Genomic DNA, 14,098 nt, shown 5'->3' with positions numbered 1-14,098 from the left:
CAAAAATCAGATAGTTTTTCCAAAGACTTTTTTCCCTCTTATTGATAAAGATCTTGCAGGCTTTAAGGGATGATTTCAGCATGCCCTTCAAGCTGGATTTTAGCTGTTTGTTTGCCACAAGCAAGCAAGGTCCCCTCCAAGGATCAAGAGAACATCTGTGCTGTTTTACTGTTCATCTCCGTGCTGATGAACCCTTATGAAGAGACCTACAGCCCAGGTGGCTGCTCCGAGAGCGAAGCCCTGGGTCTCTTTTCTGGCCATGCCTGGATCCCAGCATAGGCAGAATCATCCTGCTTCCAAATACAGCATCTATGCAAACCACAGGGACCATTGAGAAGAGTGGGCATTACAACAGCCTGATACATGCCAGACTTTTTGACTGGGGACGCCCTGCTCAGAAGTCACAAGTTAAACATGAGAGCAGATCTACAGGACAGAAAAGACTGTAGCCTGCCAAGAGAAAACAAATACCTACTGAGTAATTGGGGAAAGGAGGGAACGTCCTTCTACAGTCAGTGATCTGAGGGTTACATCTCCATTAATTCCCTACCATTTCCAACAGGAAAATCAGAATGTTTACAAAGAAGAAAGACAAAGGTTTTCTCTGCCTCTAAGCTTAATGGAAAATTTTGATCCCATGGTTTGTTTACTGAGGACTTTCCCCTGTGTCCAGGTAGGACTCAAGGCTCTAAGGGAGCAGGTTGCCTCGTTTTCACCTCTCCCACAGATCAGCCAGCTCCACTTCTTTCCTCAAGTTGCTGCTCACAGAACAGGGGACAGATATGGATTTGAGTGACTGTGAAATAATTGTTTGCTTTCTAGTTAAGTTTTCTTTTTAATTAACTTAGGCTTGAAGAATAAAATTAAATCAGCTTTAGTATTTAAGGCATGTAAATTTCTTCTAAAATGTGAATAAATTACAGAAAAATAAGGTATAGAAACAAATTAATAAAAATAAAAATATTTTCCCTGAGCCAAGACTTTGCTCCTTTGCTTTGAGGAGTGTGTGGCTTTTGCTGCTGAGGAGGAAAGCCCTGAGAAATGGTACTTAGGAGCACAGGAGCCCTGATTCAGGCATAGGCACTGTGATGCCATGAGCCTCAGTGCTAATGCCTTTCATGCTTAGCAGGTGCCTGTAACATCTGTAACAAAACAAGCCCTGATAAAGTAGCCTTATATCTGAATCCAGGGTATATTATATTCATAAACAATTTCCATCCTTCCCTCTACTTCTCCCTTTTGAAACAGAATAATGTACTACTAAAAATAGGATTTCTGCTTTCCAGTCGAGAACATAAATAGTGAGAAAATAGTCTCTTTTGTTACCTGAGCCTCACAGGAATGCAAACAGAGAAGAAGGAGCAAACATAAAACCTATTTCTAAGGTGTTCTGGAGTAATGGATCAGCCTCTGATGTTCAGATACACATCAGTAAATCCAGACTTTGATCTACAAAAACACTTATGTACTTGCATAACTTCAAGTATATGAGTAGCCTACTCACTTGAGATTAGCATGTAGTCAGGTGCTTTTCTGGACTGTGGCTTTTAAAAGGAGTGTAAGGATTAGTTATATTTGTTGTATTGTGGGAAGGAGTACAAGGAAGGAAGGAAGGAAGGAAGGAAGGAAGGGAGGAAGGAAGGAAGGAACGAAGGAAGGAAGGAACGAAGGAAGGAAGGAAGGAAGCCTGGCTTAGGTTAGAAAACAACAAACCCAAACTGAGCATCACAGGAGGAGATGAGTATCCAGTGCTTCTGCTTGAGACCAAAGAGAAATATACAATACTTGCAGAAATGATTCAACAACCTTTGGCCTTACATCAAAATAACTGCATTGAAAAACTGAGGAAATTTATAATTTTTAGAGAAAAAAGAGGATGCCACCTGAGAACTTGTAGCTTCAGGACTCTGTAGGATCAGTTTTACTCACATATCTTTGGTTTGCCATTCTCATTCAGACTCCCTGTTGGAAATCCTATCCCTTTTAGCCTTCCGATGACCCAGTTGCATAAGATGCAGCTCTTTGCTTTGGACAAAACATGCTGAGCTCATTTAAAGGGAAGGTCTGAGCTTATTATTATTATTATTATTTTTTTTTAATTGAACAGATTAGGGATGCTCAGCTCATATGCTCAGCTTATAGGTTATGCATAACTGACATAAGCACACCGAGCACTCAATTGGCACACTGGAAGCAGAGATGTCTATGCACAAACTGCCCATGGGTAAGGATATAGGAGTTTCATGTTATACGGTTAATTAGGCAGGGTCAGGGGACATTCCCAGGCACTGGAGCTTGATTATTTATACTATGAAATTGTTAGGATGATGGCTGGCATGTTTTTGGCAAAGACACGAACACTGCCAGCTGACACACTGCCAAGTAATTCCCAAGAACAGCATGGGGAAGGAGCCCTCCTCCATAGGCAGTTTGCATTCAGCCACCATGTTCTGGAAGGCACGTTAACTCAATAGTACGGACACAGACTGTTCTGCATCAGCTTGCCTCAGTGCCAGCAAATGTTCCTGGGCATGCTTAATTTACTAATGCAGATGTAGCCATAGGTCCTATTCATGGGCACAGTGCTGATTCAGTTGACTTACCAGTCTATTAAAATCTAGATAGAGCTTGATTCATTGTAAGCAAAATAAATACTTGGAAATGCAGTAGAGGTGAAACCAACGGGAGCCTGGGAAAAAGTGCAGATGCAACAGGATCTGATTTGAGCATAAACAGTAATAAAAATACACTGGCAATAGATGTAAGGTCACCTAAGGAAACAAACTGAGAGTGTTGAGCTGGCACAAGAAAATAATTAATGTTGGTGAGCCTTAGCATTAATGAAGTCTGATTTGTAACGATTTATGTTTCTCGGTTGATTGACTTTGGTATTTAAGGAGCTTTTGACTAAAGCTTATTTCTGCTTGAGATACATTTTCATATGGTCTCTCTTCTGCTTGGATTCTCTGAAGTCTGACCACACATGTATGTATAATGCACCTTTCCTTCAGTCAAGTGACTTAGAAGGTCTTTCTGTATGTGGCGACTTGATTTATTGAAGCTTTTAGGAACTTGGTTGTCTTTTGGACTTCTACCTCTCTGCCAGAATCAGTCAACAGGTTCAAAATTTAGACGAGTACAAGCCTGAGAGCTGACTGCAGAAGCCTTGTTTCCATAGGAAACGGGGCTGCAGATCTGTGGTGCATTAGGATACCGGTCATGCACTCAGCATGGAAACAAAGAGACAGCAAGAAAACTCAAGTGGGGAGTATGTCAAAAACAATACATGACAATTTAGCTAACAACATTCATTAATACATGTGTTTTTTAAAGTTAAGACAATTAACTAATTTCAAATCACTATTTCCTCATTTTCTAATTCATTAATCCCTAGGAGAAGCACCCACACTGTTCAAAATATACCTCTGAATATACTGCTGAGTTCTTGAAAGGATTTATTTTCAGCAACACCAGAAAAATAAAAAGATCTGGAGGAATAATAAAAAATGGATTAAAGTGAACAGAAATAATTTATCAACTGCAGACATACAGGAATGGAAAAGGCTGACTACAAAAGATTCCACAAAAAATAAAGTAAAATAAAATAAAATAAAAATTAAGTACAGCTACTTTACACTAACAATACATTTGTGTATATTTGTCAGTGTTTTAGACAAGTTGCTTACCTGCCTGTTGGTACAACAAGGTATTACATGACATAAGGAATATCAGGCAGACTGCTGCATTGGAAATATGCATAATATTTTTCAGGTCAGACATCTAACAGGGCTGAATTCCTCTCATTTAAATTGGCATGAATCAGGAATAGCTTAGTCTAATTTCAGTATTTCAAAGCCTGAAGTAGTAGGAAGAAAATCATCATGCTACATGTTTAGGGGTAACTTACAAGCTTGGCTGGTGCTTCTGTGCAAGAAATGAATAGGTGAACAACAGGCCTTAAATGTGTTCCTTGGGAAAGATGTACATCTGCCTTACCCAAACCCTTCTAATATAACTTTATATATGCTTTCTAAAATCAGTTTCTTATTTCTATATATTAATTTCTAATTCCCCTACTTAATTTTTCCCAACATTAGGTTTCCCATTTGTACTGAAATAAGAATGATATGCCTGTCAGAGTACTGTTGTCCCTTATTGTTTTACATTAGAGAAGTAAATTGCTTATTGGAGGCTACTCAAGAAGTTATCGGAAGAACTTCAAGTCAAACTCAGGCTTTATGCTTAGTCTGTTAGAACCTGCTGACTTTAATAGCATTTCTCCCAGCTAAGGAGTTAACCTCCTGACTTCTGACAGTGGAGGCAGGGGCCGATCTCAGGCTGTTCTCTGTGTAGACACAGATCCCTTAACCTCTGCAGTCTCAGTTTCTTACACTTTAAGGCTGAATTATAATAAAATCAACATGGATATTTATGTTTATTTGGCCTTTTGATGAGATGAAACACAACTTAGTGTCTGAAGAACCCTCAGACGAAGATAGCAGTTATAGAAGCCCTCTGCTCCTCCAGACCGAGGCCCGGGTTACTCTAGCACTCCCGGGCTTATACTCAGCCTGGTCAGACTTGTGCAGGCTGCTGCCCTACACCACCTGAGAGGCCTGAGGCAGCAATGTATTGGCCCTGTGTGTATAAGATCATAGCATTTCTCAGACTGTGGAATATATCCCATGTGGTGGGACAGATCAAGTCAAACTGCAGTTGTTTCTCTGCAATGTGACCTTGCCACTAGGGACTATGAGTATACTGGGCAAGAAAACTAAACCTCCTGAAACAGCAGTGTCCCCCCTCTCAGCAGGGCACCTTTCCTTCCACACACAGTGCTGACACTTCCTTCATCCGTCAATGACCAGTTTAACTCACTGAGCAGGCAGAAAATTATTCACTCTTTTATACTGGGTTAGTTTCCCAGAGGTTGACTTGTCAGTTTATTTAAGGTGAGATGAGAATTAGAACGAGCAAAAGGGGAGTAAGGGGATCCTGGTAGCCTGGAGGAGAATAGCAGGACTGACCCTTGGATGGTAGGGAGGACTTGTTCATGCAGCTCTCCTCATGGTGAGACTTGGACTGGTGTCACCTGGACGGCAGAGAGATGGAAATAGTGAAAGCAGCAGGACGACTGAGAGAAGAAAGGAAGTCTCATCAAGACTAAAATAAGAAGGATGAACTGGAAGGAAGACGGAAGCCAAGGGGAAACAGATTGAGAGTTGCAGGAGTTCAGTGCCAGCAGATGTTCCAAATCGGATGGGCTGAGGGAGCTCCATAGGGAAACAAGGGCTGAAAGGGAAATACATGGGAGAACGGCAGGATCCCAGAGGGAATTGCTGCCAGGTTAGAAAAGGGAGGAGGCTGTGCTGACAGGCTCTTCTTAAGCTGCTTTTCTCCTGTTCAGTTAGTCTGATTTGTTTATTTCACCTCCAAATTTTTCAAGCCATTCTGTCATGAAATATAAAACAGAGAAAAGGAATAAGCTTGCAACAGACCTGCATGTTTGACCCTCAGCTCAGGATATATGCAGGTAACAGCAGTTGCACTTGTGCATCTATCACCTCACAGTCATTTCATTATCTGTGAATAGGTATCCAGTATATCATAGGGAAAATACCAGGGATTTCTTAACCCTGGAAAAACACTAGCTGAAGAACCAGACCAGTCAGACCCTTCAGTAACCTCTGAGTATGTAAAGCCCTGTGAATGGAAGCTGTGCAGCAGCCTTCAGCCACTCCACACAACAGTAAGACCAGAGGAAAGGAACTTCATTTGCTTCCAAAGCATCAAGGCTGGTGCAATGCATATTTAGGGAAAGGAAATGTACTTCCCTGTCTTTGCTTCACTGTCAAATCTGCAGATTGTGCAAGGCACACACTCGCTGATTGCCCTCTCCCGCACAGTGTAGAGGCTGGAGGCTTCCTCTACATGGAGGTTTTCATTCATCGAACTCCATCTGGTTTTATGTGATAATTTTAATTTCCCATGCACAAACCAGGCAGATATGAGTAAAGAAAGATGTAGAAACCAAAGATTTTGGAAGAAAAACCAGGTAGCAAAATCATGATTCTTCTTGACTTCAAATACAAATTTAGAATCAGTATTCTAAACTAAAATTCATCAATTACCTTGAGGTATTTACTTCAATAAATTTATCAATTATCTTGAAGTATGTCTTCTATGAGACATACATTACATAGCTCAAAGATAGCTCATAGTTACAAAAATATTGTAGAGAGTTTAGCTTTAAATCCTCTCTAAATTAAGAGAGACAGAGAAATATATACTCTTTTTTTCTCTCTTCTTGGCTCACCTTTATTCTTGGGTCTTAAACTGGAACAAATTTTCCCATTCTTGATACCTGGCACAACTTGTATTGTACTATCATTTCATGTTAAGAAAGAGCTCTAGGCACAGAACTTCCCATGTTAGTTGTATTAACTGTATTTTACAGACTGAGAAAGATGAGACGAGAGATAATTTAAAATGACATGAAAACTAGTAAAAAAAATAATGTAAATTTTATTTGAAAATAAAATATAATTATTTTTTTCCGTTAGTGAGATAGTGAGCTCATCCTAGTAAAACAGGTAGTGTGGAATTTATTTCCTCCTTGTGGCAGCAGACACCTGTGTTACAGACAATGTTGAATTATGTTCAAATTCTGCCTGAAGAACAGAAACAGAGAGAAAGAACTGGGATCAAAGCAACTTAGGTTATTCAGACCCCCCAGATTTACACATTCTTAAAACATGGCTGAAGTTGACATTTCTCTTGAGGTTTTTTCATTTACAGGGCAGATAGAAGCCAGGCAGATACTAATTTTCACAACACTACAGGGAAATCATGGTCAACTACATCTTCTATGAGTAGTTTCTCTAACGAATTACCCACAAACATATTTTCATTCCTCAGCAGTCCATATCTCTTGTGCCCATGACATGAATCTCAGATTCCATCACTTTCATGATTTTAAATGAGTGTTCACATGGCTATTCACATTCTAGAACTGGAGTCAATAACTCCAACTTTACTGCATCCCATTTGAAAATCAAACTCTGTTGAACTCTAGGAGTCTCAAGACAAGGCATCTTCTTTGTGATTTTCATTCTGGAACAGGAGTAAAAACAAGGATGCTGTTCCATCAAAGTAAAAACATTTGAGGATGACATTGTTCTTGTGGATAAGACAATCAAGAGGTCTGACTTTGCCACAGATTCTTTAAATGCCCTTGAAAAATGCCACAAGTATGTGTGAGCCTTCATCTTCCATTGCTAAAGAAAGAATGATATTACTTTATTTCTCCCTTTCTTTACTTTTCTGGCCTACTTTGAATATAAATCATGAAGAAGTAGGAACTGCCTTATGAAATCAAACACATCAAACACAATACTTTCCCTCTGGCAGTGACTAAGAGAGGATCTTCAGAAGACTGTGCAAGATACTCCAGGGAAAGGAACAGTAGCATAATCCACCTTTATGAAAGACTCACTCTAATCCCTAGAAATTAGAGATTGACCTAAACCATGAAGCATGAAGTTTTCTATCTGGACAAATTTATTTTAGCTATTACAAGCTGTTATCGTTATTCATATCCATACCAAATCCCCTTCTAAATGCTGCTAAATAATGTGGAAATGCATTCTGTTGAATGATTCTTAATGTCTGTTTGAATTATATCTATGCTATGGGGTATAATTTGGCTGGAGCTTTCAGTTATTCCCATAAAGATAAATGGTGGTAGAGAAACAAATATGTGGAGGAGGGGGGAAAGATGTGTGCTTCATATAGCTGTAAACTTCCTTTCCTTTGTATGTTGGCAAGTATTTCACAAACGAAAATGTTGAGTTATGCATTTTGCAGTGGAGTTCTTTGCTAAACTATATCAAACAAATGAGTCTGCTCTTTTGTATCCTCTTTCTAATTTGAGATGACTCCAAGGCAGCTTTGCTTTCAGAAAAACAGGAAGTTTGGGGATTCCTTCCTCCAGATTTAATGTTTTTCAGTTTATAAAGCAATCTGGATGAAGCAAATGACACCAATATCTCCCTATGTGATTTTCCTCTGCATTCATTTGGCTTGGGAGGGGCAATGCCAGGACCCCTAATTAATTTCCTTGAACATGGAACTGTGACTTGGGTATATATCTGGGTACAAACCCCAGGTGGGAAGGGTGAGCCTTTTCAAACCTTTACTTTCCTTCAGGTAGTGTTAAGCAGACTGAAGCCTCATTTTCTTTCAAGACTTGAGCCTCTTCAAACAGCTGCTTGTGTGTGTCACATCAGTTCTTTTTTTTTTTTTTTTTTTTTCATCCTGCCCCCCAGAAGAAGCCAGGCATAGGTTTACCTGCTAGGGAAGGCAGGCTGCATCAGGGTGCTGGGGGCCTGTGGGAGCAGGGGGATGCTCTCCCCCCCGGCACATGCCATGATAAAGAAAAGCAATTTCAATCCACAGCATCAGGCTTACAAAATAAATAGCTCTGCTCCACCCTAGATAATTTGCAGGGTTTTAAATTGAATCCTCTTAAAAGGAAATGCTCACATCCAAGAAAAGGGCAGCAAAGTGAGGCTGCTGGACTGAGGGAATTGCCAGCCTTGCTTACTAGTACCGCAGGGCAGAGATAAACTTTAAATGGATTCAGCAATCAAAATAAGGGCCATGCAAAAGCTCCACTGACAGAGGGACAGTTTCTTGCATCCTTTTATTGAGCATTCATGCAGGTCCCAATTTATTCCTCATTACACCATCTGCAAGAGGATGAACTGGAGGAGCAGCAGCAGCCTGGCCATGCCTCTCGTGCCCTCAGAACTGCAGACAGGATCCAGCTCTGGAGCTCTGCATCACTGAGGTGGTGCACACATGGATGCCACCCTAAAAACAGATCTGCTGGGGCTCCTTGCTACTAGCCATGGGCAGGAAAGGATGGAGAGGGGCAGGAATTGCCCCGAGAATGGAAGATGTTAGTTTTATAAGGTGATACTGGGTTAATCTGCTTCATGAAATAAGGTGAAGTACTTAAACATTTGAACATGTGTATAGAGGGGAGGAAAGATGAGATATTCCAGAATCACGGAATTGGTTGAGGTATGAAGATGCCTCTGGAGATCAAGAGCAGGTTGCTCAGTCGGGTTCTTACATAGCCTGCTGTCACAGCAGTATGCACTGGAGTATCTGAGGGGGCTTCGAGCTGGCTGTGCTGGCTAGTGCTGCAGAGTGATGAGTAAGTATTCTGGCTGTTAACCTTCCAGGAGCTGGCTTGTCCGTGCCTATGTGGGCCTCTGTGACTGCTGCGTAGAAACACCCAGGTGCCATGTAGTGCCATTGACTCCATCAAGAACCTGGCAAGGCTGCAGGTAAAGTGGAGCCAGGAATGAAAAACCTTTCCAGAATTGTTTAGATATCTCAAAAATAGCTTTTTTTTTTTTTTTTTTTTTTTTTTTGGCTTGGCATATTACAAAACAAGAACAATTCTTATGGCTTGTCCAAAATTCTTCACATTAATTACTATTAGAAAAATGTATTTTTGTTTTGTTTCTATAAATGTTCTGTTATAATCCGCAATCCAAACATTTAAAAGGAAAAGCAGCATCAAAATAAGCTATTTAAATATTTGACATTTCTTAAAATGTGGTTTTAATGAAGCTGACATAATTCCACAACAGGTGAAGATATGAATGCTTCTGTTATAAAGTTCTCAACAAACTGTAATCCTGTTTTAGTCCTGAGTGGGAAAAATCTCTCTCAAAGGACAGGGTTGCATTTCCATTAAAATCTTAAAATCCAATCTTATGTTTTCTGGTCAGGTTAAATTCACCCATATTTCATTTGGATTCCTTCCTGAATGAAAGCCACAAGATCTAAGCTTGGATTTTTGAAAACAGTTAATGAGAACAGAAGTACAGGTGGGTGCAGCAGCTCTCTCTCCCATGAGAAAAAGAAGTGAAATAGTTTAGGGAATATCTTTCCCATGTGAATTAAAGGAAGACATATGTAAAACTGCTTTCAGTATGCAAACTCATCAATTCAAAAGGAAATTGTTAAGGATCTGAGCAGCCTTCACACATACTGATTTCAATAAAAATTGAAAACACTCAGGGAAAACACCATCATGCCCTGAAATACACTGTTTTAAAGCTTCATCTTGTATTCTGAGCACAGCTCAGGACATTTTATATGGGATGCAGACTTGGGACTATATCTGCTGCTACCATTGTACTGCCAGGGGCTGGCTAGTTGAGCTAAACCAGATCATGAAAAGAGACTCTGGGATAGCTCTAGTAGTTGGTCACCTTTCAGGGGAAAATGCTGCAAAGTCTTCACCCAGGTATCTTTCCAATCTTTCTTGCAGCTATTCATAGAGTAGCCCATTCAGAGTGGTAGAATTCAGCAATATTCGACTAATGCCTGTGTAAAGGGTAAGAGAAACCATATCTTTTAATTTACTTTCTTGCAAGCTCTCTGCACACAGTCTACATGCAACACAAGAGGTTAAAGATCCTTAGAGAAAAGATCTTTGTCATCTGGCTACTTTGCTGAGAGATAAGGTTACTAAGACAAATAGGACAATACCAACCACACAACATTAAGGATGTGATTCTCAATGGCCTTAGCAAATTTAAGCAAATCCTTTTCAACAGTCTGACACCATAAATGAAGTGTTTGAGATGGTATCTCCAGTATTATAAAGAGCAACCTTGACACATTCTTTGATTAGGGAAGCTGACATTTCTGTTAAAGTTCAGCAAGTCACAGAATCCTCTTAACATATGGCCAAAGATTACAATGTTCTCTTCTGAAAAAGGTAAGTGTGATTGCAGATCTCATAACTTTCAAAGTCAGGAACAAAACTTATTGCGTCTACCTCACTTTTTCATTCTCAGCAAAACAAACAAAGATGAGGAGACAGATAAAATACCAAAGAAGAATAATGATAATAATAAATCCCCCACATGCTTTGAAGATGTAGCAAAGACAAGAAAGCAATGTAAATTTTGCTATTATACAAATATTATGGTACTGAAATTGCTGAGATAGAAGTTGAAGGATATTTTGTATGATATTATCACTATTCTGGTTTGATGACAAACAAACCTTAAACCTAGAGATGGGACTCAAGCCATAGCGTGAGATTCAGCAGACGATTTTACCCAAAGCTCAGGTTACATCTATTCATATCTTGAGGTTTGGAGGTCCAGAGAAATATCTGCAAATTTAGAACATATGGAGTGGAAACCAGGTTAGAAAACCAGATATAATAGAGTATCCTGAAAGGTTGCAGTATTGTTGGGTTGTGAGTGGATCAGTATACTGACAGATTAATCTTCAGAGGGCTGGATCAAACCAGAAAGTAGAAGGCAGTGAACACTTTTATGTAAACATCTAAAAAGGTTTAGGTTTTATTCTGTTCAAGGTCCAGCTAAAGGATCTAGTCAGTTTTTATTTATTCAAAGCAATTTACCCTGTGCTCTTGTTTTGTTCTTCATCTAACACCATAAAGAAAGATTTCTGTAGAAAATAAAAAGAGGCATGGAAGTGTACCATAAACAGTACATATTTACGCAGGGATTGCAAATAGTGTAGCTTGAAGAGGAGAATGCTCCATTTATGCTATCCACTAGCAGTTTACACAAGCTCTAAGTATAACTGCACATCCTAAAGCACAAGAATAAGGACCAATCTTCAGAATTGTTTAAAAGGTTTACAGCTGCTTTCATTGAAATAAATGTACTGGAAACAACAGAATCAGGAAACGGTGCGAAGGCTATAAAGTTTGCATAAAGAAACCATTATGAAGGTGTGCCAATAGAACAATTGTTTGATGTTGCGTTACAAATGTATCTTTTTTCCCCCCCTAAGATTCAGTTTATCCAATGGCTTAAATGCAGGAATTATTTTCTGAGATGCAAAGTAGAAACTTTCAAAGAATTGTTAAAAACCTAATCAAGACTAGATGTCAGCCTAAGATGTGTCTGGCTTTTGTATTGGGATTTAATTTTGCTCTTTGCCATCTCAGCTGTACCACCAGAACTGCTTCCCACAACATTTTAATTTCAGGTACCAGATGGAACCTGGAAATACAGAACAACAGAAAAAATAGAACAAAACACCCTGAAATTAAAGATTTCTGATGACTTCGGGTTAAGGAAAAAAGCCCTTGGTAATGGCTAAACCACAGTGTCTGTCAGGATGTAGCATTTGGAGGAGGTCTGCCCTGATAGTCCAGTAATGGAGCCCAGAGTGCCATTGTGCAAATGCTTTACCAATATTTGTTCTTTTCTAGAACTGTGTCTCATCCTAAGCCCTTGGGATATTTCAGCAGAATTTCTCAAGGGGGAGCTGGAAATACTAACCAGAAAGGCATCTTTGCCTCTGTTCTCTCAATTTCTCACTGTTGCTCTCAGTGTCAGTCTTCCTTTTGGAGAAGAAGCTGAGGCTGGATCCTGGACAGGGAAGTAAGGGGAGCTAGAAAGGAGAAGAGCTTCTTCTTTCCCTTGTGCACTCACCCACAGTCCATCCGTTAACAAGAAGATAAAATTTCAGTTTTCAAGGGAGACAAAAGCTGCCTGTAGCTTTCGCTTTCCCAGAGTAACAGCTAACTGTCTGCAAATATGTGAAAGGGAACGATAACATCTTTTGATCATCACACCACAAAGCATAAAATACCTTGTACTCCCTGTAATTTATTACCTTTGGATTTATTTATTTATTTATTTATTTTAAGGAAACAAATGTTATTACTAGTGAAAGATCCTAGCCTGGCAGCCCTTCAAAGAAAGTCCTCAGCCACTGAACACAAGGTCTGCGGTTTGCCCCCTCAGCTCCCCTACCAGCCCCTCAGGTCAGTTGTCCCAGTGGCCTGTCTGATGCAACTGCTCACAGGGAGGGGGGAGAGGGAATTAGCACTTAGCCTCTGTACGGGCTCTGAGATGCTTCTGGTAAGGGTTGTGATTTGTTGCTTTGGTAACTGAAGAACGTCATCCAAAACCCATGGGCTTCCCTTTCTAAAGTTCCTCACAGAACATGACACCTCTGAAGGGTTTTATAAAAAAAACATTATTTGTCCCTAAAGGGTGTAATACAATACTTAAATTTCTTTCCTATAAATGTTAGGTGCCATACTGATTTTGGCCCTTCACATTATTTTTATAAGTTCAGCTGCTGAACTAACTTTCCAAGACAAGTCCAGAGCCATGGCTGGGAGGGCTCTGGGGGGCCAGCAGCTGAAGGCTGGAATCCCAGCTCAGCTCACAAGGGCTCTGGGGAATGCTGGGGAGAAAATGAGACTATTGACCAGTCCTAATTCTTCAGCATTTGGGGTGGGCACTTTGAATGGGATAATGGTGCAGACATAGAGGACTGCAGGAGCGCAAAGGGAATGTAAATGCAGGATGTGTTTGTGGGAGGGATCACTGAATGAAACATTCAGCTTCCTTTAATCAGCATTTGGCTTCAATTCCAAACAGCATTTTGCCTCCATAGTAATCTCCTGTGGGTGATTCCTAAGCATATTTCATATGAGATGTAATGCAGTTAACCATGTGTTCTGATGGCTTTCATTTTAGCCTCTTTCTTCTACCAAAGATCTGCAGGACATTCTTGGCAAAGACTATCCAGCCAGTGTACGGTGACCAGGACAAATGTCTTTCTTGAGTTCTCTATTGCAAGTGGACTCTACTCCTAAGCTACTCCTAGCTGGAGATATCACAGAAATCTTTCCCTTGACTTCTCAGGGCTTTGGACTAAGTCCATAATGCAACCAATGCTTCCAGTCCTCAGATGCTATTTCAGACTAGTGTGTCCAGGAAGTTTAACTTCCTCCATTAACTTTGTACACTCAGAGGAATGCAAGCAAGAAAATGGAATAGAAATGGAAATGTTATTTCTGAGAACCAGACAAAGGGCCTGGGAGTTTGTCCTCTGGTTACAGAAGCGTGTTCAGTATCTGATGACTCCAGCACTGAGTTTTATAGAGACTTAGGCTGAAGGGGCCTTTCAAGGGCAAGGTAAAGAAACAAGGCCAAAAAAACAGGCCAAATACTGAAGTCTTATTCAGAGGAAACTCCCCCTGAGCTCAATGGGAGTTTCCCTTAAGAAA

The sequence above is a fragment of the Anser brachyrhynchus genome (assembly GCF_964034855.1).
Source record: "Anser brachyrhynchus genome assembly, chromosome: 2".
Taxonomy (NCBI): domain Eukaryota; kingdom Metazoa; phylum Chordata; class Aves; order Anseriformes; family Anatidae; genus Anser; species Anser brachyrhynchus.
This window is presented reverse-complemented; position numbering follows the sequence as displayed.